The sequence below is a fragment of the Mustela nigripes genome, chromosome 9, assembly GCF_022355385.1.
Source record: "Mustela nigripes isolate SB6536 chromosome 9, MUSNIG.SB6536, whole genome shotgun sequence".
Lineage (NCBI taxonomy): Eukaryota > Metazoa > Chordata > Mammalia > Carnivora > Mustelidae > Mustela > Mustela nigripes.
This window is the reverse complement of record NC_081565.1, coordinates 46,901,918-46,926,804: the sequence shown is the minus strand read 5'-3', so window position 1 is coordinate 46,926,804 and position 24,887 is coordinate 46,901,918. Positions and strand designations below refer to the sequence as shown.

At 42.2% G+C, this 24,887-nt stretch overlaps 1 long non-coding RNA gene across 1 annotated transcript in view; it reads left to right on the top strand.

Moving 5' to 3' along the window:
- The first annotated feature begins 739 nt into the window (after positions 1-739).
- Positions 740-24,887, top strand: part of LOC132024697 (uncharacterized) — a 56,482-nt gene continuing 32,334 nt past the window's right edge. Inside the window, exons 1-3 of the long non-coding RNA XR_009406285.1 lie at positions 740-1,152; positions 2,017-2,091; positions 4,167-4,297. This is a non-coding gene — a long non-coding RNA (uncharacterized LOC132024697). The remainder of the gene's footprint in view (positions 1,153-2,016; positions 2,092-4,166; positions 4,298-24,887) is intronic.

Below are 24,887 nucleotides of genomic sequence, written 5' to 3'. Positions count from 1 at the left end.
TCAGAAACTTAGGCATACTGTATAACATTATTAAATAATACACATGTCACGCGACGGTCATTGTAATGAAGAGGGAGTGAAATAATACCATACAGTGCTTCGTAGATTGGCTGGCATATAGTAAACAATAATCAGTTGCTCTTCCTGCTTTTCCCTCAAAATACTTTCTCTCTGGCCTCCTAGCTGTCTGTAGATTCCATGACAGAGACCTGGAGAGAAAAATAGCCTGAACCATCTGGACAACTGTCTTTTCCCCTACAAGTAAGGGTGGTGATTTTGTTCTAAAATATCTAGATCGTCTTTATCACTTAGCTTACTCAGGTGCTTGATCAGTCCACACTTTTATGCGTTGGAAAACATTAAAAGAGTTATATGTACATGCCCACACTTAAGTGTGTAGATAGGAATATGCTTTCTATAGCCTTTAGCTCATCTGTCCTCTCCTATGGCTTCAAAAGCATGTGAGGTGGGTTTTATATCTCTGATTTTATAATTAAAGGAAAAGGAAACACAGAAAGGCACTTGGGCTGAGCCAAAAAAGCCTTGCAGCAGATTAAGGCTAGAGCTGGGGGCTTTGAGCCCTGGGCAGTTTTTCGTCCTCCCTACCGCTCTGATGACTGTGGAAGTGAACTGCACTAGAACTTGGCTGCCAAAGAAGGCCCAGTGGAGAGGTCACCAAAGGAAACAGCGTGGCTGACATCCAATTAAAAGTTAAAATCCCACCAGGCAGTCTCTCCTTAGCTGACGACAGGAGTTGCTGTCAACAGTGCGGTCTAACCGCTTTGCGAGCCGCAGAGATGCTCGTGTGAGCTCGGGGTGACCCGCGCAGGCTCCCGAGGGAGCGCGGACTGCTCCGGCGGATTCTGCCCTGGCTGTTCGCCGCGCAGGAATGGGCTGCAGTCAGACGATCAGGGGCGGTAACCTTTTCTAATAACCACCCCAGGCTTTGGCACCTAACGCTCTGGCACTGTCTAGGGAAGCTCTTTATGCTCCTTGGCGCTGCTCGTCAAGACAAGTCGCTCGTCTCATTTTGCCGGGACATCGGACACGGCCCGTCGGATCGCTCAGCCCCGTGGGACCCAGCGCGTGCCCCGCAGAGCGCTCCGAGAGGGGTCGGACTGCCTCCGACACAGTCCGAAGACAGCGACCCCGGTTCGTGCGGCTTTCCCGTCCGTGGTTCCCTGTTGTCTGAAATCAGGATGTGGTCCCGGATTAATGACATCAGGAAACACTTTGACGCCTGTATTGCCTGCTCGGTTTTCTTGAACCTCACATGCACTGGCTTCATCCTGTCCGGACCCCAGAGTCCCGCGCGCACCTCTCCGCTTCCTGCGCAGGCCTTCCTCTGGTTTGTGGGCTGCGGGCTGCGCGCTGCGGCGGCTCGGTCCTTCGGGGCGCTCTCTGAGCCCCTGCTCCGAGTTTTTGTGGGTGGCTTCATCCAGCCCCGGGCTCAGGTCCCTTTTCCCAGTTCTAAAACCTGAAATAGCTCTCTTGCTGTTCGTCCCTAGCATTCCCTTTCAACTCTCCCCCCTCCCCGCCCTCACAGTGGGTAAGCAGGAACTAGGCTCCTTTCCCAAACCTTGATTTTAGAATACCTACATTTCTGCAGAATGATGTTTAGAAGACTAACCGAAGTATGTTCAACTTGAATGCATTTGATGACTTCATAAAGATTCCTTGCCAGGTTTTTGGGTTTTTGCCTTGTTTTTTTTTTTTTTTTTTTTTTTTTTTTTTTTTTTTTTTGAAAGAGCCGGCTTAAAATCTTTGCTAATCTGCTTGAATTTCCTCCTAAATGCTGTTACAAATACTGCCTCTTAAAACTAATTCTCTAGGGGTGTCTTTGGCTCAGGTCATTATCCCGGGGTTCTGGGATCAAGTCTCACCTCGGGCTCCCTACTCAGTGGAGATACTGCTTCTCCCTCTACTTCTGCCCCTCCCTCTGCACGCTCTCTTTCTCTCTCAAATAAATAAAATCTTAAAAAGAAAAACTAATTCTCTATATTTGCCATTTGGCAGCCTTCTGCTGGCACTCTGGAGGGCTAAGGAATCCTGAAGACTGGGTCTTCAGAAGGGAAGTATGAAAGCCTCCATGTAAGTAAAAACCTCCTAAGACTCTAAATATCAAGAAAGGTTGGATATTTTTGTGGAGACACTTAAAATGCTCAGTTTGTCAGTTACCACCATGAGCTTTCTTCTTCTAGTTTGTATTATGTTCGCATTGACTTGTTCTATGTGTGTACCATATATATTTCTTTTTTAAAAAAATTTATTCATTTATTTGTGAGAGAGAGAAAGAGCAAGAGCAGGGGAAGGGAAGAGGGTGAGGGAGAAGCAGATTCCCTGTTGATCAGGGAGCCCAACACTGGCTCTGTCCCAGGACCCTGAGATCATGGCCCAAGCTAAAGGCAGATACTTAACCGACTGAGCCGCCCAGGCGCCCCTGCATTTTTCTGATCTGGGTAGATAAACCACATTTATAGATTTAAAGAAGATTGTATCAGCTGCTGCCGGGAAGTTTTTCCTGAGTCAGTTGAGAACCTGTGAAACTTAACCCTTGACGTTTCACTAGCTGCAGTTTGTAATAAAATCAGCTTTCATCTCAAACATGGCTGTATGGTCCTAACAGTACAGTAGAAAGAAAGGGCAAGCCCTAGTCTTCTTTCTGACATCCCTAAAGTTTATATTGTGGCCTTAACTGAAGGACTTCTTGCCTTGGCCAATAAAAATCATTGCAAATTTTAACACTTGCCTTCAACCAAAAATAAAATTACAGGACCTTATTATTTTTCCAGTGCTCTTAAAGATTTAAAGTTTGGTCTGGGGGCTTCCTGAGGGCATGGACTGTGTCTGAGTCAGTCACCATTTTACCCACAGGCACTTACTTGGTGCCTGGAACCAGAGTCACATTTTAGTGGCCTACCTGTATGTTTTCAGGGAAAATGGCGTATTTAAAAGGAGACAGAGATAACACATCTCTAAAAGGAGATGAATGGCATATTTAACACTTCCCAAGAAGACAGAATCCAGCTTCTATCGCTTGATCTAGGTCTTTGATTACAGAGCCACTGAGAATTCCCCGTGGCTGAATATGGATGAAACTTTAAGGCAAGCTGAAGGCCTGGGCGGCCCTGTGGACATCAATACTCCCATGGAGCACTTTCCAAGAAGAAAAGTGTGGGCTTGCCGGTCTTTTCATCAAAACTCCTAGAATCTGGCTGACTGCCTGGTTTATCCCAGGACATTAGTCAGCCCACAAATCCCACATTTGTTTATTCAGTCCAGAGCAAGTGAATACTGCCATTCTCCCATCTCCTTTGTTGGCAAATGCTTTGTTAACCTGAATTGAGCTCTGCAACACAAAATGAAGTGACTAATCTTTCGGGGGGTTTCCCCCTCCCAGATTCTTGTATGAGCAACTGAGTCGATAGGCCACAAAGCCTCATACTGTCCTTTCCCTCATGCTGCCCTTTTATTCTGATGGGTCCACATTGTACTTAAGGAAACCAATACCTTCCAGAGTGTGGTTGAAGTGGCGCCACCATTAAGAAAAGGAGGTTACGGGACTTTTTAGTCTTGTGAGAAAATGTTAGCCAGCAAAGAGGTTGGGTTGATTATTTATACTGGGGCAATCTACTCCTGGGCACTGGCGATAGGTGTCACCTCGCTCACCTCGCACGCTCAGAAATCTTTCTGATTTGTAATATGCGGGTCTGAAAGTGCAGGAAGGAGGAATTTTAGCACAAACGCCCAGTTTGGATGATCACAACATTACTATGTGGTGGGTCTGGAATACAACCTAAAAAGGAGGGATATACTTAATCACTGGGCTGTTTGTCCATTTGCAAAGATCTGGAAGGACCTGGACTTTTTAGTGAAAGTATAAGGATCTGTATTTCTGAATTGCCATTGACCTTGAAAGAGCGGTTAGTCTGGAAGACAACTGAGGTGGAACGTAGTACGCCATAGAAGAGGGCATAAAGGGAATCATACTGACGTCCTTGCCATAAATCCCAGCCATTTTTATGGCAGGTTGCACATAGAAGCTTGGCAGGTGATTCTCATTCATCGTTAGGCCTATGGAAATTCTATTTGGTTCATGAAGCTTTGACTGTGTTTCCCATTGATAACCTGTTTTTCTCTCTCCTGTTCTTCCAACTCTGGACCAGAGCTACCTTCCAGATGACTTCTTTCTAACACACTCATCCTCCCCCGTATCAGAGAATTCAAGTACATGCTGATGTTGGAAGGAAGAACACTCAAGAATTGTTGCCCGACCTATAACCCAAGGCTTAAATTGGTACAGTCTTTTTTAGCTTTTTAGAGTGAGGTTCAGGGGTCACAAATGTTGTTTCATCCACGAGACTTTTGCAGATTGTTATTTCCATACCTGAGATCTTGAGGAACATCAGTCAAATGGTTTTTAAAGGGGCGCCTGGGTGGGTCAGTCGGTTAAGCATCTGTCTTTGGCTCAGGTTGCAATCTTGGGGTACTGGGATCGAGCCCCATATCAGGCTTCTTGCTCAGAGGGAATCTGCTTCTCCCTCTCCCTCTGTTCCTCCCTATCCCTCTGTTCCTCCCTCCTGCTCAGTGCCTGTTTGTGCTCTATCTGGCTCTCTCTTTCTCTCTCTCTTAAATAAATAATAAATCTTTTAAAAAATGGTTTTTAAAATAGGCATTAGTTCAGGATTTATGAAGACAAGGACTGTGGCAAGACCTTTGTCTGCATTACATGGTCTTAAAAAAAAAGAATTTAAAAAAAGATTTGTTTTCTGGGAATGATCACTCCTACTGTTTTGTTATAGAGGGTCAGGAAATGCGTAAAAAATTCCTGGGCTTGGGTGCAGATGATGCTTGTGCTGGCAAACAGAAACCTAAAGTGATAAAAGATTTTTGTCCTTTGTAGATACTTCTCCAGACTTGAGTTTTGTGTTTTTGGATTTGACTCATTGAAAATCTTCATTGAGCACTTAATGCATGCCAAATATTCTGCTACATTGTGAGGGGTTGTGAGGCCTTTACTATAGTCCAGATGGGATACAGGTAGAATGGAGAGAGAATACATATACATATACTGATAGCAGAAAACAAAATAAAATACAGTGTACAAAGGGCTATGAGAGATTATGGTGGAAGAGGGCATATTTTATTAGTGGAGTCAGGAAATGCATTTCCAAGGTCATGGCGTTCTTGCTAGGTCAAAAGTCTAGGATGCTGGCAGATGAGGGAGGCAATCCCAATGCAAGAGAAAAGAGCAGAAGCACACGGTTGTAAGAAAGGGGAAGGGAGCTGTGAGTATTGCCATACTGGGTGGAGGCAGGGAAATGAAGGCCGGCTGTCTGAGCCTCATGCACACAGCTGGCCGTGCAGCCTTCTTTGAACCATTGTTTGCTCCAGAATCATGGCACCTCTTGGCTCTTCACCAGTCTTAGCTGGCCAGTGCTTCTTGGTCGCCTCACCCGAAGGGCTATTGAAGAACTTCAGCATCCAATTGTTCCTAAATTGCTATCACTTAAATATTCAATATTTAACTTCTATATGCTAGTGGTCTCTAACTTGGTTAAGTCTCCCCAGCCCCATGCCCTGACCTCTAGGCTCTACATCACATTGTCTATTGAAAATTCCACTTTGACTTCTAAATTTCTAGGCCCAAATTAGAACTCCTGATTCTCTGCTCCCACAGCCCCTCTACTTTGCTCCTGGAAATCTTCCTCTTTTACCAGTCTTCCCCATCTGAGTTAATAAGACTGCCACCTACCTAGTTGCTTAGGCCCCCAACCTTGGAGGTAGTCTAGATATGGCCTTTCTCTCACCCTTACCATTTAATAACACATATTTTGAGTTCCCCTCTACCTCACCCAAACAAGCAACCGTTATTTTTTGTTATAAGCCTATGGTAGTATATCTTGCCTCCAAATGCACATGAATCACTCTGATAAAAATAAATATTAAGTTTAAAGAAGATTAATTTTGGGGGTGCCTGGGTGGCTCAGTGGGTTAAGCCTCTGCCTTTGGCTCAGGTCATGATCTCAGGGTCCTGGGATCGAGCCCTGCATCGGGCTCTCAACTCTGTGGGGAGCCTGCTTCCTCCTCTCTCTCTCTGCCTGCCTCTCTGCCTACTTGTGATCTCTGTCTGTCAAATCAATAAATAAAATCTTAAAAAAATAAAGAATATTAATTTTACAGAGATTGTCTCTTGATTCCCTTCCAGAACTGAATTGTCCACAGGAGCTACGTGTTCCTCAGTTTACATCTATGTTGGAATTTATTTCTCCCAAGTTACAAAACAATCTTCACCTTCTCTTGGCTTTCAGGCCCAGTGGCGATGGATTGGATACACAAAAATATGTCCTGATAGACCAACAAATGTTATGTCCCCCTATATTTGTTGTGTAGTGAAAATAACAATAAGGATGCAAATGATAGTGGTACTTAGTACCAGATAGTGGTCCTAGCAGTACTCAAGGCACCTGCTAAGCCCTGCCATGCCCTGTAATGTCCACTGGGGTATTAACCTAACAATGCCCCTTTGGGGTGATACGTCATTGCCTTCATTGTAGGCCTGCCTAAGGTCACATTGCTGGGAAGTGGCAGAGAATCAAGACATGAATTTATTCCTGCTAGACTCCAAATGTTTTTACCAAACGTAATTCAGAATTCTGAATCACTGAAAAAAGGTAGATGCAGCTTCCAGGGAAAAGAATATTTTGGCTGGCCACACTCAGGAAGACGTAAAGATGTAGCTTGAGAAAGACAGAGTAGTAGAAAGAATAGACCCTGGTTACATCATCTTCCATAGGCTTGCAGGGTGTATTCTTTATGTAATTTTCAAGGTAATTTTATTTGGGAGGCTTCCAGAAAAATAGCCATTTATTTAGTTTTTTTGCCCTAACATTCATTTCTTCTCAGTCCCTCCAGTGGACACCTTCACTGACATCAGAAGTATAGAAAGAGAAATCAGGGAGACACATGAACCTAGTAAGAAAATAAATGAAATTATTTGAAAAAATTTCCAGGAGAGAACAATACTTTGCAAGCCTTTCAGTCTTTCTTTCTTTCATTATTTATTTATTTTAAAAAGATTTTTATTTATTTATTTGACAGAGAGAGAGATCAGAAGTAGGCAGAGAGGCAGGCCAGAGAGAGGGGGGGAAGCAGGCTCCCTGCCAAGTGGAGAACCCAACGCAGGGCTTGATCCCAGGACCCTGAGATCATGATCTGAGCCAAAGGCAGAGGCTCAACCCACTGAGCCACACAGGTGCCTCATCTTTTTTTCTTTCTTTTAAAAAGATTATTTATTTATTTATTTATTTGAGAGAGAAAGAGCATGCGACTAAGCACAAGCAGGGGAGAGAAGCAGAGGCAGAGGGAAAAACAGGCTTTCCACAGAACCTGATGAGGAACTCGATCCCAGGATCATGACCTGAGCCAAAGGCAGATGCTTAACCAACTAAGCCACCCAGGGGCCCTCAATATTTATTTCTTGCTGGATTTGATAGAGCACCATATAAACCTGACTGAAAACAGTACGAAGGAGACTGAATGAGTCAGGATAAGCCAGGTTATGCTATGGTAACTAGAACCACAAAATCTCTGCGGCTTAAAAAGTAAAAGATTACTCTCATTCATGACACATGCTCACCAATGGTCACATCAATGGCTTCTTTTATTCAGCATCTGTTTGTACCCCTCTCACTCTGGTTATAGGTCCACTTTTTTTTTTTTTTGTCTTTATGTAGAAACTACCTCAGAAGACCCTTTTTTTTTTTTTTTTAAGATTTTATTTATTTATTTGACAGACAGATCACAAGTAGGCAGAGAGGCAGGCAGAGAGTGGGGGCGGGGAAGCAGACTCCCCGCCAAGCAGAGAACCCAATGTGGGGCTCGATCCCAGGACTCTGGGATCATGACCCGAGCGAAAGGCAGAGGCTTTAACCCACTGAGCCACCCAGGTGCCCCTCAGAAGACCCTTTTGAACATAGAAGTTCTTTGAACTATTATTGATTTTGTTTGAGGCTCTAAATGCTTCCTAGGACAGCTGATTACCCCCAGTGTCTTCTTTGGTTGGGTTTTGGAACATCCTGCAGTTGAAATAGTCTAATATGTATTTTTCGGAGATATCTTTCACTCAGAGAGTTCCTCCAAGTGAGAAAATATTCTCTAATTTCAAGCATGGGCTTTGAAAGCAGATGGGAATCTGAGGTGGCTTTGCTGTTTACTAGTTGTATGACATTGTGCAATGTCTCAAGTTCTCTCTTAGCTTTAGTTTCCTTGTTTGAACTAGGTTGTTGTTCATTATTTGAACAGGGAGAAGTGGTTGGATTTGAGGAAAGATAATATTAGTAGAAATCGTTGATGAATTGGGTGAGGCAGAGGGAGGAGGCAAGAATGACTACGAGGTTTCTCTCTCAAGCAACTGGGTGGTGATGACTTTTACTGAGCAGGAGATAGGAGAATCAATTTGTGTGTGTGTATGTGGGGGGTTGTGGGTGTGGGTGTGGGTGAGAGAGAGGGAGAGAGAGAGCCTGAGTGCATGAACGTACCATGGAGAGAGAGACTAAGAGAAAAAGAGATGTTAATTTTGGACGTGAGGATTTGAGAGACTTTGTCAATATGTATATATGTGGAAATGTTGGGTTGAAGTTTTAATGATACATAGGAGGGAGGTCTGAATGGTTAACAGAGACTAAAAAGTCCTTTGCATAAAGGAGATAATTGAAGTATAGGAGTAGATGAGATGTACTTCTGAAAATGAAAAGACAAGAGAACCTAGGATGAGGCTTGAGAAATTTTCTTTTTAATAGTAGTCTCACAAAGAGGGCAGAAGATTCTTCAAAAAAAAAGAGTTTGATTTTATGAAACTAAAATTTTCCTCTTACATTTCTGGACATCATTTTTTTTTTTTTCCAGTGGCTAAAAGGATAATGTCTGCTTACAGTAGGGGAACAGGCTCTGGTAGGGGTCCTCAATAGAGATGTCGAGGTTTAAAACAATGACCAAGGAAAGTAGGAAGGAGAGTTGATCAAGGGAAAGGATTGGGGAGGTGTACTGAAGTCCTAAAATCAGAGACCATATGTTTGTTATAATGATAATCCAAATGGTTATAACATTTTCCTAAGGAGTATTCAACTTCTAGTTACCAAGATGACGTTAACCTTATGTTGGGAGTTTGCCTAATGAATGCAGTGTAGAAAGAGACATGCATGGATTTGAGTGTGCTGGTGGTGGGTAGTTCAGATACTCTACTACCTATAGTTTGTTTAGAGGAAGGCTGATGGACTGCGGGGGAAATGAAGACCCAGGAGCTGTAGGACTCAGTGAGTTTGAGGAGTGGGTGCATGCAAGGGAAGGTCCTGAGAACACAGAAGGAAAGCCATCTGGGTCAGAAGATGCAATGTTTGCAGTTAAGAAACCGTTCTTGGTGATGACAAAGTTCAGGAGGTTTTCACTGGAGTGTGGGGGAGTCTAAGTTGAGTGAAGGTGAGATTTATTATTGTATATTTGAGGTCAAGGAATAGTAGCTTGAAGGTGTTGGGTGGATTGCCCACAAAGATACTAATGTTTTCTAGATGTGGGCAGAGGTGGGGTTGAGAAAGAGAGAAGAGTGTCATGTCCTAAAGAATGTCAGTAGATGATAGAAACATAGAACTGTACATGGTAGGTATGAGTAGATGGGATTGGTACCAGGGTAGAAGTGTGGTTGTTCTTAAGTGTCATTAAGGAGCTCATGGATTGTCACCCCTACCTTAGTCTATGGTAGGTGAAATACACAGCATAATGTGGGGAGATGCTTATTGGTTTTTTGGTTTGTTTCTTTGTTCTATTGTCTTTCTTTCTTTCTTTCTTTCTTTCTTTTTTTTTTTTTTAACAAAAAGAAAGAGGATTCCAGAAGGCATAGTGTTTTGAAGAGAGAAGCCAGAGAGGAAGTGTAGAGCAGTAAGAGGTTAAGGACAGGGGAGAGAAATTGGCTCTCCTCTGGCGTTTGAGGATTATAGGAATGGAATCCTTAATTGAAATTAATTGACCACAGCTATTCCAAAGATGGAGTGAATCATTTGGTGACAATGTCTGAAGGTCTGAGGTGGGATCTGGCCTAGTCATGTGTGGGTGGGCTCACTGTGGGAACTGGGGTCACCAAGTCACTGAGCATGGGCTGTTTCCTGTGTGAAGGGTGGAGGGATCAGGCCTCTTATCCCTGGGGTGGTCTTGTGATGTGATGAGTGGCCACATGCAAGAGAGCTTCCAATAACCTTTCATCCCTAGCCTCATAATAAAGCTGAAAGGTAGTCGCAACGATCATGATAATAAAATATCTGCCTGTCTTCCACCCCTGGGGTTGTGAAGACTCAATGAAGTCATCTGTGGAAAAGCACTTAAAAAACTCTGATCGCTATACGTATGCTAAGTTTCATTGTTACCCACACCTTTGATGTATTGCTTTGTGTGCTCATCTGTGTATGTGCAACATCTCCCTAGGATAATAAGGGCTTCCCGTGGACAGAGCCAAGATGCTTTATTTATAGCGTGAGGCTGGCACCTGGGTGATTCTCTTTGGTGATTGTGTAGTTTTGATGTGGACTGGCATCTTTCCCTGGAGTTTGAATGTCTCCCTCAGCAGCTTCTTCTGGCCAGAAGCTCCATCTCTGTATCTTTCTGTTACAAAGCCCAGATTCCCTTCTAGACCACCCACTAAGTTCCTCGCCCCAAGCTTAAGGACGCCTCCAGCTCCTGGCTCACTTGCAGAGCTGAGCCGGTTGGCACGCCTTAAGCCAAGATTGGCAGGTTCCCCTGGATGATTTGACAGAAGATAGCCACAGGAAAGTGGTACTAGACTCTGAGAATTGCAGTTTTAAACTGTCTAAAATCTTGCAGCCTCTTGTGGAGCCAGGCAGAGATGATTTAAAAAAAAAAAAAAAAAAAAGCATTCCTTTATTAGTACTTCCTACCGCCCTTTGAAATTTAACTGAGACTGTACTTGAGTTTTGAGATGTTAGATATTCTCAGAAGGGGAACAGAGGCTTCTGTGATGGAAGAAACTTTAATTTTAAAGGCTAATTTCTAAGCAGGTTCATTAGATTCGTTCTGTCATCACCTTTCTACCAAGGGTGATTGGTTTCCTTTCATGGCTTGGGACATGGAGACTGTTTTTCTGCAGAAACCACGTGCCTCAGAGTAACTGGCTATACCTATCTCAGTTGCTGAGTGCAACACAACACATTTGGTAAACAATTAAGAGGCGCACAGATTATTGGCAGCAAAATGTGATTTTTTGTTTTGGGAGAAAAACGAGGCTGTATGTTCCCTTTACTGTCTTAGCTTACAACATCATGCGATATATTCTGTTCAGGGTCAGTTTGTACCCCTGCCTCTTCATTCTGGGCATAAGTGCCATTTTGAGTCCTCATGTAGAAGCTGCCTTGGAGAATCGCCTAGAGACAGAAGTTCTTTGAACTGTCATTGATTTTGTTTGAGGCTTTGAATGCTCGCCTGGAAGGCTGATTACCTCCCAGGGTCTTTTTTCTTAGATCTTTCATACTGAATCCTCTCCAGCTCTCTGATTTTGTCCATTGGGATCTCCCCGCACCGATTTCCCTGACATCTCTAGAATTAGCACCATCTGGGTGACAAAGAGTTGACATTTACTAGGTAAACATTAATTTGAGTAAGAAAATTCTTACTCCACTTACATTTTCTACCTTGGTAATGTTGCTTTCCTGGCTTCTTGAGAATTTCCCAAACTTTATGCTTATCCTTTATCACATCAGTCCAAACTCCATGGGGTGTCCCCCTCAACGCTTAGGGATTTGGGAGCTGAAGATTTTTGTTACAATCCTTCTCCAGAATCAGCTTCTGGAAGAAAGGCCCCAGTTGCCAAGGACAAACACGTTTTTTTAATGACATCTTTTTCTTTTTTGTAGGCCAGTGAAAATGTAACGTGTGTGTTTTTTTTGGTAGAATGGCACTGGCTCTAATGTGCAGCCAGAGACTAGCATGATTTTTCTCACTGCAAGCAAATAGATTTATCATGCATCTTTTATTTAGGAGGCTGGACTTAATCATTGCCATCCTCAGGACTTAGTGGTGCTGCCAAGGCCGTGTGGTCAGAATGAATGTGGGATGTCAAATAAATGACGCTCTGGAAAGAACATGAGCTGGGTTGAGTCATATAAGCAACTATCTCAGCTTTCTCACCTAACACAGCACCGAAGTGTGTGACCGTGGTCACAGAATGCTGATTTAAGAGGAAATTGAGAAGGATAAACACACACACACAAGCATCTCTGTGTCTAGGAAGGATGTGGAGAGGTGACATATGAAGGCAGGACAAAGTGTCTGCCTCTCTTAAGGTGCACAGCCTATAGTGATCGGAACAGTGCCAACCACATAGCCAGACTTCCATGATGTTTGTTGATTGAATTGTTTTTTGAAAGACTACAGTGATATGCAGACCAAGGAACCTGAAATTTTAAGAAGCAGGCTTTAGGAGGCCCTTGGGTAGCTCCATCGGTTAAGCTTCTCACTCTTGATTTCAGCTCAGGTCGTGATCTCAGGGTCATGAGATCGATGCTGACAATGGGCTCCACACTTTTTGTGGAGTCTGCTTGAGATTCTCTCCTTCTCCCTCATCCTTTTCCCCTGCTCTCTCTCTCTCCCTCAAATAAATATAATATTTTTTTTAAAACAAGAAAGCTGGAGTGCCTGGATGGCTCAGTGGGTTAAAGCCTCTGCCTTTGGCTCAGGCCAGGATCCTGGAGTCCTGGGATTGAGCCCCACATCGGGCTCTCTGTTCAGCAGGGAGCCTGCTTCCCCTTCTCTCTCTGTCTGCCTCTCTGCCTACTTGTGAGCTCTCTCTGTCAAATAAATAAATAAAATGGAATCTTAAAAAAAATAAAACAAGGAAGCAGTCTTTTATATTTTCTATTCAGCTACAAAACACAAGTCCAAAAGCAGGCTGTATGTTGGGGTACAGTGAAGAAGGTAAAAGGAGTCAGTGAGGTTGGCAAGTGTTCCACATCTGTATTTCTGGGACGCCCGGGGGGCTCAGTTGGTTAAGTGTCCGATTCTTGGTTTCGGCTCAGGTCATGATCTCAGGGTCGTGAGGTAGAGCGGCCAGGCAGGCCTGTGCTCAGAGAAGGGTATTCTAGGCAGATGGGACAGTATGCACAAGCCTGAATTTGAGAGTGTGGTCCATCAAGGAACCTGAAAGGTGGGGTTTCCATAGCATAATTGTAAGTTTTAGGGGAAAAATAGGAGTCAGTAATGTTTTATTTTGGAGGAACTAAAGTTCATTGTTTCATTGATTGATTCGTTAAAATTTATTGAGTGACTGAATGATTGCTATGTCTCAAGCATTGTATTTGGCCCTGGGGATGCAACTCCGGATAAGGCATGGTTCCTGCCTTCCCTGTGCCAATTATCCTCAGAGAAAGAAGCTATGCAAACATATGGACACTGCTTAATATGACATGTATGCCGGTTGAGGGAGGTAAGAAGGTTTAAGTACAAGGTGGTTAATTTCACCTGAAGGGGGGACTGTAATGAGGGAAGATTTCCTAAGGAAAGAGATGTTCTGTTTAGGCAGTAGACACTTTTCGGAGAGATAAGGAAGAACAGAGGCATCCAAGACAGAGGAAGAGTGTATACAAAGGCAGAGTGACACATGACAGGGGAGTACACGGAGGAAACTGCCACGAGGCAGGACCAAAGCATGGAGCACCTGAGGAAAGACCCGTTACTTGTCATGGCAATGGTGGAGGGAATCTAACAAATGCCCACCTCTGGGACACAGAGAGCTACCAAGTTTCCTTAAAACAGTTCATTTGTTCTTATAACCTAAGAGAGACATTAACAGAAGCTCACAGAACCAGAAATCAATGCATATGCAAGTGACCTAAAAGTGTTTTGTTGAGCATCATTGTTGATTTGTCTGACCTAAAAGACTTGGATCTGGGAGCAGATAGGCCTAGTGTAACTGGCAGCCTTCTTGTGACATATGGGGCCCGAAAGCAGAGCCGATGTACAGCAAAGACTAACAGAGAGATAGGAGAGCATTACATCCTGGTGACATCATTCAAGCCCCTGGATTAAGCCACACCTAAGTGATGACTGGGTGGCTCCCTCAGTGAAGTGTCTGCCTTCAGTTCAGGTCATGATCCCAGGGTCCTGCGATCAAGTCTCACATCAGGCTCCTTGCTCAGCGGGGAGCCTGCTTCTCCTTCTCCCTCTGCCTGTTGCTCTGTGCTCTCTCTCAAATAAATAAATAAAATCTTAAAAAAAAAAAAAAGCCACACCCGAAACATGTGTATTTCTGAACTCTTATAACAGATAAGTCAGTTTGCATTTTTTGCTTAAGTCAGTTTGAAATATTTATTATAGGGGTGTCTGGGTGGCTCAGTGGGTTAAAGCTTCTGCCTTCGGCTCAGGTCATGATCCTGGTATCGTGGGATCGAGCCCCGCATCGGGCTCTCTGCTCAGCGGGGAGCCTGCTTCCTCCTCTCTCTCTGTCTGCCTCTCTGCCTACTTGTGATCTCTGTCTGTCAAATAAATAAATAAAATCTTTTTAACAAAAGAAGAAATATTTATTATAAAATATATTAAAATTATATATAAGTATATAAATCATATATAATTTATATCTATGTCTATATATAGATATAAAATTTATTTATTTATTTATTTGGTCAGTTGTAACCTAACAGATACACCTGGCCTTCTCATGTACAGTTGAGGAGGCTAATAACCAGTATGCCAGATTGACTCACTATTAAGTGGTTAGTTAAAAACTGAGACTAAAACTCAGGTCTCTTGACTCAGAGACCAGGTTTAGGAATATCCAGCATTCTAAAAGCATTGGTATGAGAGGGCCTCAATATAGATGTATCTAGAAATCTCTTTTGGAGGAACCACCTGTTTGAGAGTGTGACTGAGTTTAGTTTAAAAATGACATTTCTGAGTGACAGTATTGTGGAAAGATCATTCAACCAATAATCTGGCATTATTGGGTCTGGGCCCACCGGCCACTAATTATCGTTGTGACCTTGGGTGTGTCTCTCTGGGCCTGAGTTGTTCATGGGATGTGATTATCTCTAACTCCTTGTCCATTTCTATGATTTGCAGAAAAAGTACACTCAATTTTCAGTCATCCATTGTAGATCCTACATATTCCTACATATCCTGGGGAAATCTTGCCTTTGAATTGTTTTTTATATTGTTGGGTTCAATGCCACAAATATTTCCTGATTACGGGTTAGGTGCTGCAAAAGTGAGTCATTATTTCTTTTTTCTTTCTTTTTTTTTTTTTTTAAGATTTTATTTATTTGACAGAGAGAGAGAAATCACAAGTAGGCAGAGAGGCAGGCAGAGAGAGAGAGGGGAGGAAAAAGGCTCTCTGTGGAGCAGAGAGCCCGACGTAGGGCTCGATCCCAGGACCCTGGGATCATGCATGACCTGAGCCGAAGGCAGAGGCTTTAACCCACTGAGACACCCAGGCGCCCCGTGAGTCGTTATTTCTAGTCAGCATTAATTACTTATTTTTGTATTCAGAGATTCAATTTGATACTGTTTGTAGCCCTAAGTATTAAAGGATGCCTTCTAATCCAGGGGACGTGTGATCCCAAATAAGGGAGGGTTAGAGAGAGGGCTTGGCTGTCACTATGCGTCAGTAGGAGAAGTGAGGCAATATGTCCAGCAGTCAGAGGGAAGCATAGAGCAGAGTCCCGAGAAATGCAGGCAGATCAGGAACCAGATACATATACAAAAACATGTTTCTGCCCACACAGAATTGGCTTTGAATCATAAGTTCTCAGATTGGTGCCACAGTTGTCACTGCTAATATCTGTGGGTACTTTTGGAGTGATTGCCTTCAAGTTTGGGAACAGCTTGCTAACATTTTTCTCTGTATGATATTATAAGCATCAATTACTTGATGAACTCTATTGGATAATTTTTTTGTAGTATAGCAATTAATGTGATTCACCAAAGTAATTTTCTAGCTTGGATGAAGACCAGCTTCAGTCTATTTCTTAGCCTGTCTGCAAACAGCTCTGTTGGCTGGAAAGTGACCCTGGAGGGGCAAAGATGCTGGCCTTGCAGTTTGCTAGCCCCAGATTCTGTCTCCTCCCTCACCATTTTGGACTGTGTGACCCTGCACACATGACATAAGCGCTTTAAGCCTTGGTTTTGTCATCAGTAGAATGGGAATCATGGTATCTTTCTCATGGTATTGCCCAACACACTGGTTATTTACAGCATCAACCAAGTAATGTTATTAGACAGCACTGTATTAGTGAGGTTGAACTATATTCAAGTGATGCATTAGGTACCAAAGAAGAAAAAGGACAGGAACACAAGATAGTCTAACTTGTAAGGTCGATATACAGAATGAAGACGTACCACAGTTTGGTCATATCATTTGACCAGAGGAGAAAAGTCCCAGGTTAACGGTAATGTTAACTTACTACTTTGCTTTTTAACTTTGGGAGTGCTATTTAACCTCTCTAGACTTCTTTGTCTTCATAGCTGAGTTGAGCATAATATTGCAATCTTATTTTACAGAAAGTGAAAGGAGATAATGAACCTGAAAGTCTTTGTGATAGAAAACATGAATGTGAAAGTTCATGTTAAGATAGTACAATTAACCTTAAAAATTAATATGATTATAGACCATTCCCCCCCTTTTTTTTTTGCATGGTCCACATTATTTTATATCTATGTGGCCTCTGCCACTTACTAAAATATTATTTTCTCTGTTTATTAATTTCTGTGAGGCTAACTAATACTGTCTTCTTACTTTATAAAGGGTCCTAGAAAAACAATATTTGTCAGATTTTTCAGGCAAAAGAATTAAAAGAGAACCACTATACCACTGAAAACAGATAACCATTTTCAATAATTTTTTTCCTACCAAGAAAATAATCGCTTGCTTCTAAAGGAATGCTTTTTTTTAGGGCAATATTTTCACTATTCAAAGAGATTATCTGGAATATGTCTCAAACCTTTACTTTCTTTTGCTAAATATTTCTAATAGTATTTGTGCATCTAGGCTGGGAAAGTATGCAAAAATCCCCTAGCATTTTCAGATCAAGCCACGTGAATTGAATAAACACCACCTCAAAGAGGAAGATTACCACCCTAGCACTATGTAGTGAGGAGAGAGATGAGAAATTTCTAAGAATATATGGGTGTAATTTTCTGTTAACTGAGAGTGATTGAGAGTTCGTGGAAATCTACCTCTAAAATAACCTCTTTGCACCACCCTTAGTTTTATTTGGTGTAAAGGAAACTGCTTGTTTCTTTCTGACCCATCCAGCTATCAGAAATTCTCTTTCTTGATCATCCTAACTGCCTAAATCTCTATGGACATATCATATAAAATCTGTGTTTATTTACTTGAGTTTCTTCTTTTAAACCTGTTCTTTCTGTTTCAACTTAACAGTTGATTGAAGTAGGATGATGTGTGTAAACCTACAGTGTTGTCTAAATCTAAAGTCATTATACGCACCTAGGGGATTTTAATAAAATTAGAGGTTTTGGAATTTTAAGATCTTATTTCCAAAAGGAAAAGTTTTGTTTCATTTCACAGGCATGGCCAAGGAGCAACTATACCGTACTGGTAAAAATAGTAGTCCCCACCCCCGCCCCAAAAAAATAGTAGTCCCAAGTAAGAAAGAGGACTTAGAAGAAGAAGCCAAGATGAATTTATCTGCAGAACTTGGCTTAAGGGGGGTTTTGAAACAATCACTAAATACAGTCTTTGATGAAGGAGTCGGGGAGGGGGAGAAGCCCTTGAGAGACCCATCTGGTCCCGTTGGGATACACAGCACACTCTGAGTAAACTTCAGCCTTTACATCCTTGTTTCTTTTTGTCTCCCTTTTAAAGTTTTCATTCCATCCCAAGACTCTCGATATGTTGCTCATTCAGATGCCATTGCTGAAAGCTAGAAGCTGAGCATGAAGTGGGGGTGGGGAACGAGTTTTGGGAATTATTTTGGCTTTTCTTGGACTTGACCGAATTTCTGTGCTTTCCCTACTCCCCAGCCCTCCTCAGCTCTGAGTCCAGAGAGAGGATTGGCATATCTGTGGACCATGGTTCAGAGAGTCTTTGTCCTAAAGATACTCCATCCGATCTCCTAAACCATGTGGATTGGATTGCCATGCAATTTTTATAGGCTCATGTCCACATTTTATTTTATTTATTTTTTTTAAAGGTTTTTTTTATTTGTTTATTTGACCGAGATCACAAGTAGGCAGAGAGGCAGACAGAGAGAGGGAGAAGCAAGCTCCCCTCTGAGCAGAGAGCCCGATGTGGAGCTCGATCCCAGGACTCTGGGATCATGACCTGAGCCCAAGGCAGAGGCTTTAACCCACTGAGCCACTCAGATATCCCAATTTTATTTTCGCCCCAATTTTTTTTTAAAGATTCTATTTATTTATTTGTCGAGAGAACACAAGCAAAGGGAGTGGCAGGCAGAGACAGAGGGAGAAGCAGGCTCCCCATTGAGCAAGGAGCCTGCCATGGGGCTTGATTCAGGACCCTGGGATCATGACATGAGCCGAAGGTGGATGCTTAACCCACTGAGCCATCCAGGCATCCCACATGTCCACATTTTAGACTTTAATCTGGTTTGCGACTGACATTCTAGAACATCATTCCTCCATTTCAATGGCACACTATTGGTGGTGAAAGAGAGGACTTTATTTATTTAATTTATTTTTTCCACGATTTTATTTATTTATTTGACAGAGAGAGAGACAGAGAGAGGGAGAAGGAACACAAGCTGGGTGAGTGGGAGAGGGAGAAACAGGTTTCCTGCTGAGCTGGGAGCCCGATTTGGGGCTCGATTCCAGGACCCCAGGATCATGATCTGAGCCAAAGGCAGACACTTAACAACTGAGCTACCCAGGTGCCCCAAAAGAGAGGATTTTAGGTGCTGCATGGATGAATATTTTATTTTGTTCATTGTGTATTTTTAATGCATATGACAAACATTAGTTCTCCATCTATAGCAGTGACATAAAGTTTCTTTAATTTAAATTTTTCTTTAATGCATTTATTTAAATTAAAAGTGTGAGTTGCTTTAAAGGCCAATATTAAAAATATTCTGGAGGATCTCAGATATGGCAGCAAACATGAAGGTGATGTGTGAATCGTTGAGGTTAGGGAAGCACTGTAAGATTCTAGGCTAGCTCTTTCCTTATTCCCAGGCCCACAAATTAGTTAGGATGCCCTTTGCATGTTGGCCTTTGCTTGCATGCTGGCAATGGTGGGGGAAGCACACCTCAGGAGGTGCTAGAGGACCTTTAACTCAGAGGGTGGTGATGAATAGGAACAAAGGCAGGTACAGGGACTAACAGAAGTAGAGAAAAGGTCATTGTGAATGAACTGTTGGGATTCCTGAAGGTTTTGAGAAAGAAAGAAGCCTTAACTGGCAGAAGCCGGCACTACCCTGGGGGGAGAAGAAGAGGAAAGAAAGGATGCATTCTAGTCTCATTTCTAAAACCACAATCTCAAGTTTTGAGTTTTTGGAGGAAGGGACACAGGCTGTAATTTCATTCCTGACACAGGCTTCCAGGGGTATGGAACTTAGTGTTCACTGCTTTCTCCCATGAAGGACAGAAGGAACAGAGTAGTATTCTCCATGACCCGTCCTACACAAGGGCAAATAGGGCAACAGCAAAATAGGGCAACCAGCTGTGGGACCACCTCTGACCAGAAGGAAGAGCAGATAAGGGGAAGGAATTCTAACGTTTAGTATGTTCCAGAAATGTCCTGTTTCATTGTTTGGGAGTATCTTGGAGCAGGGAAACTTTTTCTTAAGAAAGGTTCTGCTTAAACCTCTGCAATCCTTGTAAGGGTCTGGGGAGGGAGCAAAGCCGGAGATCTTGCTCTTCTTGGCGGTTTTTGTCTTTCCTTCTTAAATCAGGCTTCCTTGATAGAATACTCAATGACTGGCGGCTTCAGCTTGGAGAGGCTTGAGTTCTTTTTTGAATATGAATAAAAAAAATAATTTCAGAATAACATAGCACAGGGATGTCTAATAGAAATATGAAGTGATAAAGTGAGCCGCATTTGTTATTTTTAATAGACATATTACAAAATAAAAATTAATTTTAAGGATATATTTTAAATTATGTCTAAAATATTTTAATGTGTAATTAATATACAAAACACTGAAATATTTTTCATTTTTTCATGTAAATATTTTCTACCTGAGGCATATTTTCCACTTATAGCATGTGTTAATTAAGGTGTTTAATCGTCCTGGAAATAATGTTTAGATTTATAATATATGCAGTTGAAAAAGTAGATTCATATGCCAAATGTTTCAAACATGCTTAATGTTTCCAATAACCAAACTGAATGTCAGTGTACATAATTATATTTATTATTTCAATTAACAAGTTAGATGAAAATGAAATTTTATTTCATCAGTTCCACTAGCCATGTTTCAGGTGCACAGTATCACGTGAGGCTAAGTGACAAATGTGTTGGATCATAGGATAGAAGAAAGGAATTTGGGGGGTCACTTTTAGCCCCTTTCTTCTGTAATGATTACCAAAGTAGGGATTTCATAGGAAACTGGGTGATAAAAGCTCAGAAAACCTCATTCTAGACCAAAATCCATCAAGGATCAGGTTCTCCTCTCCCGTAATTCAAGAATGGTAACTGCTTCTCTATCTTGTTGGTAGAGATTCATTTCAGCCCATAAGTAATGGATTTATAGGGCTTGAATGGTCCTCACACACCTTAACCAGTGGCTCCCAAATGCTTGTCACAGACCAAACGTGCTTCCCGCATAACATTCCTTTATAATTTTAAGCTTTTTTGAACATGTCTTTTTGCAACTGGGTTAACAGCTCCAATTCCTCCCCCCAAATCAACTTCCTCCCCCCACTCCAGGTCGTGACTTCAATTTCACTGTCCTGGACCCTCTTTTCTGAACATGTTCTTGTTTGTCTGTAACCTTAACTATGGCAGCTTGAACCGAATGTACTTTAAGATTAAGATTAATGGACGTAATGATCAGTGCGAGGTGGAGTAGTGCAGTCATCTTCTCGATTTAGATACATGCTTCTATTCATGTGATCTCTAGCTTTTGTATTTGCTTGCTTTTCAATTTTTTTTGTAGCCCACAGTCACTTGACTCATATCAAGCTTATCAGTAACTGAAACCCCCATTTTCCCTCTTCCTGTACTTGTTTAATTTGGTTGTAGTTTCTGAAATGCTTCACCTTTTTTTTTTTTTTTTAAATAAAAAAAGAAAGTTGATCTAGTCTCTATACTATTTGGGGCAGTTACACCTTTTCTTTTCTTTTTCTTTCTTTCTTTCTTTTTTTCTTTTTTTCTTTTCTTTTTTTTTTACCCCATCCAACATTTTAAACTATATTGTATGCAGTGCAATTTGAACAGGGTGGTGGGGGGGAACGGAGTCTAAAGGGGTTAAGAAGTCCTAGGTAAGTACCTCTCAAACTTTAAGGAGCGCTCTCTGCTCTCTGCGCTCTAGATCTTGTTAAAATGCAAATTCTGATTCAGTAGATCTGGGGTAGTGTCCACGATTTTACATTTTTAGCAAGCTCCCAGGGATTGCATTTTGAGTAACAAATTCTCGGGGTAGTTCTTTGTTGTTGTAGTTTTTTTTTTTTTTTAAACAACCAATCCTCCCTTCACATTTTCTTCATTATCAGATGAAAATACATTATTTCCACTGTAAAACAGCTCTCAGAGACCCTTTTAGAACTTTGAAATTCTCAGCTCCTTAAGGGAAGAGGAGACATGTATAGTCTTCTTTTGAGTTTCCTCACAGTTTGATAAAATGAAGACTATTGATAAATAGTGTTAATTTTTACTGAGTTTGTCTGGCTTCCCCATGAGAGCTGGGGAAGGCCATAATCATGGATGCTTACCCAAGGAAGCCACAGCAACTAACACGAAGCCGTTGTCAATCTCTGGGGAATATATATTTTTAAAGATTTTATTTATTTATTTGAGAGAGAGAGTGTGAGCGAGGGAGTGAGAGAACTCAAGTGGGGAGGGGCAGAGGGAGAAGCAGACTCTCCCAGGAACAGGGAGCCAGACATAGGACTTGATCCTGGGACTCCAGGATCATGACCTGAGCCCAAGGCAGAGGCTTAACTGACTGAGCCCCCCCAGGTGCCTCTGGAATATATTTCTCCAACTGGTTTTGTATCATATTTTAACTTTATCTTCCTCAGTTCTGATTCATTTTGTTAAAATTTAAAAAAAATCAATGTAAAACATGAATACTGGAGATTATTTAATTTCCTTAAGGGTTGGAAGAGAAAGGATGGCTAAGAGAGGGTGTGGTGGTTTGTGCTCTAGGTGAGGTAAACGATCTGTGGAAATGTGAATTTCGTCCTGGTGGAAAGTAAAATTGAGTTGTTGTTTTTCCCCCAGAATAGAAATTTGCTTCAGGTTGGTTTTTTGTTTGTTTTGTTTGTTTTTTTACTCTTCTCTTGATTTCTTTAATCATTCTTAGATCTATATTCCCCTTAGATACCTCTGTCTCTCCTCCACTATTGTAGCTTTTTTTCTTCTTAACCTTCTTGGGTTCATCTGGCTTCATACTGCAGTTGGCACATTTTTGAAATCCTTGTTGGTCAAAGTGTCTTTCTAGTAATCCAGTCAGCCCTCATATGTGGTTTTGGTATCGTCATATAGAGCAGTATTGCTTTACAGAAATGAATTTGCCTGAATCTGTCTGTTCACTGAAGCAGAGCTGACAGCAGTTGGGAAAAACCAGGTGTGTCTCACACTTACAGGTCTGAAAGAGGCACCGTTGGAGCGTTCTATGCTCGTCACTACATCTCTGAGGCAGTGCTGAAGGAATAGCCACAGAAGGCAGGAGACATGAAGGAGTCCCAGTGTGTCTGGCTTTGTGCACACAAATGGAGCCAGCCCTGTGTGTGTGTGAAGGGACTGGGCCTTCCCCAAGCTGTTGGTCATGATGCAAGAACAGTTTTTGCCTTCTCTGGATCCTTGTGGTAAAATGGCTGCCAAGATACTTTAGAACAGAACTTGAAAAGTATGTACCGACCACTGGAACACGGTAACAAGAGTCCTTTGGTATTTTTGTGTTGGCTGTGACGAAGCTGGCATCCGTGTCCCCTTAGGTGAGGATTCTGAGGTAACAGTGGCTGATGCAAGCTTGTGACCACGCTACTTCTATTCAGAATACGCTGTGGTGGCGGTGGTGGGGTGCTCTGTAGATTGGGAATCCTGCAGGAACAGCAGTTTACAGATGAGTTCTAGGGGAACTTGTAAGGGAGAAAAAGAAACCAAACACAACGGGGAATGTTTAACAATTGAAACCAGTCTTTGCTTGTGTGGTCCTGTGTTTCACCACATCACTGTGAAAACGGACTGCTGGGAGGAAGACTGAAGTGCTGATCATTTATGAAGCCAAAAACCTGTTGACGGCTCTTTTTAAGGTATAGGAGAAAATGGCAAAACTCTCAAAACTCCAGGGAAGTTACTTCATCGCTCTGATTACCGCAGGCCACCAGGCTTTTGGGTCACGGGATCACGCCGGCATGATGACCAAAATAGGAGGGCAGGCTGAGCCAGACTCAGAAACAATTCCAAAATGCTCTAGGACTTTCCAGGAGTTCTGGAAAGTCTTTTTATATTTATTTTTAAATAAAGTATTTTGGGAGTTTTTTTGGGTTTTTGTTTTGTTTTTGTTTTACATAGAGAATTAAGCTCCTTAAAAATAAAAAATGCCAACAAGCAGAAAAATAAACAGTATAACCTCTGCTCTCACTGCTTAGGGTCAACCCCCCACCCCACCCCCGCCTTCTGACTGTGGTACATTCTTTTTGTTGTTGTTTTGTTTCCTACACTTTGGACAAAAACATAATTATATCCATATGGTAGATACAATGTTGACTCCTTTTTTTAAAACTTCAGTTTATACCATCAGTCTGTTTCAAAGTTGTCATGCACATTTTGTCATGTAAAAATCTTAATGGCTGTTTCGTGTGTTTACCCCAAAATTACTTATTTGTTCCTGTGTTGTTGGGCTTTTCCCTTCCTTCCTTCCTTCCTTCCTTCCTTACTCTTTCTTTCTCTCTCTCTTTCTTTTCTTTTCTCTTTCTTCCTTTCTCTTCCTTTCTTTCTCTTTTTTCCTCTTTCTTTTCTTTCTTTCTTTTCCTCCCTCCCTCCCTTCTACTTCTTCATTTTCTTCCTCCTCCTCCTCCTCCTTCTTTTTCTCCTTCTCCTCCACCCCACCTTCTTCTTTTTGGATTATGACTAATGAGGCTGTCTTTTTTTTTTTTTTTTTAAGATTTTATTTATTTATTTGACAGACAGAGATCACAAGTAGGCAGAGAGGCAGGCAGAGAGAGAGAGGAGGAAGCAGGCTCCCTGCCGAGCAGAGAGCCCGATGCGGGGCTCGATCCCAGGACCCTGAGATCATGACCTGAGCCGAAGGCAGAGGCTTTAACCCACTGAGCCACCCAGGCGCCCCTAATGAGGCTGTCTTTGAATATTTTAGATTATTTCTCCAAAATTGATTCTCAGGGATATTATTTACTTTTATGTGATGGGCAGAGTCTAGTGGAGTGCGTTCAAAGAACAGTGTTGTCTAAGCCAGTGTCTGCAGCTATTTTGCCGACTTCGAGGTAGGATCAGAGACACCCAAGTCATTCTGTGCTCTAGTCTCACCTGCAACCCGCAGACTCAACCCTCTCTGTCTTGAACCAAGCTCATATGTGGAATTTAAGAAAAAGAACAAGTGAACATAGAGGAAAAAAAGAGAGAGACAGAAAGAGAGAGAGAGAAGCAAACCAGAAGAGACTCTAAACTATAAGAGAACAAACTGAGGATTGATGGAGGGCATGCATAGGGGATGGGCTAAACGGGCGATGGGGAC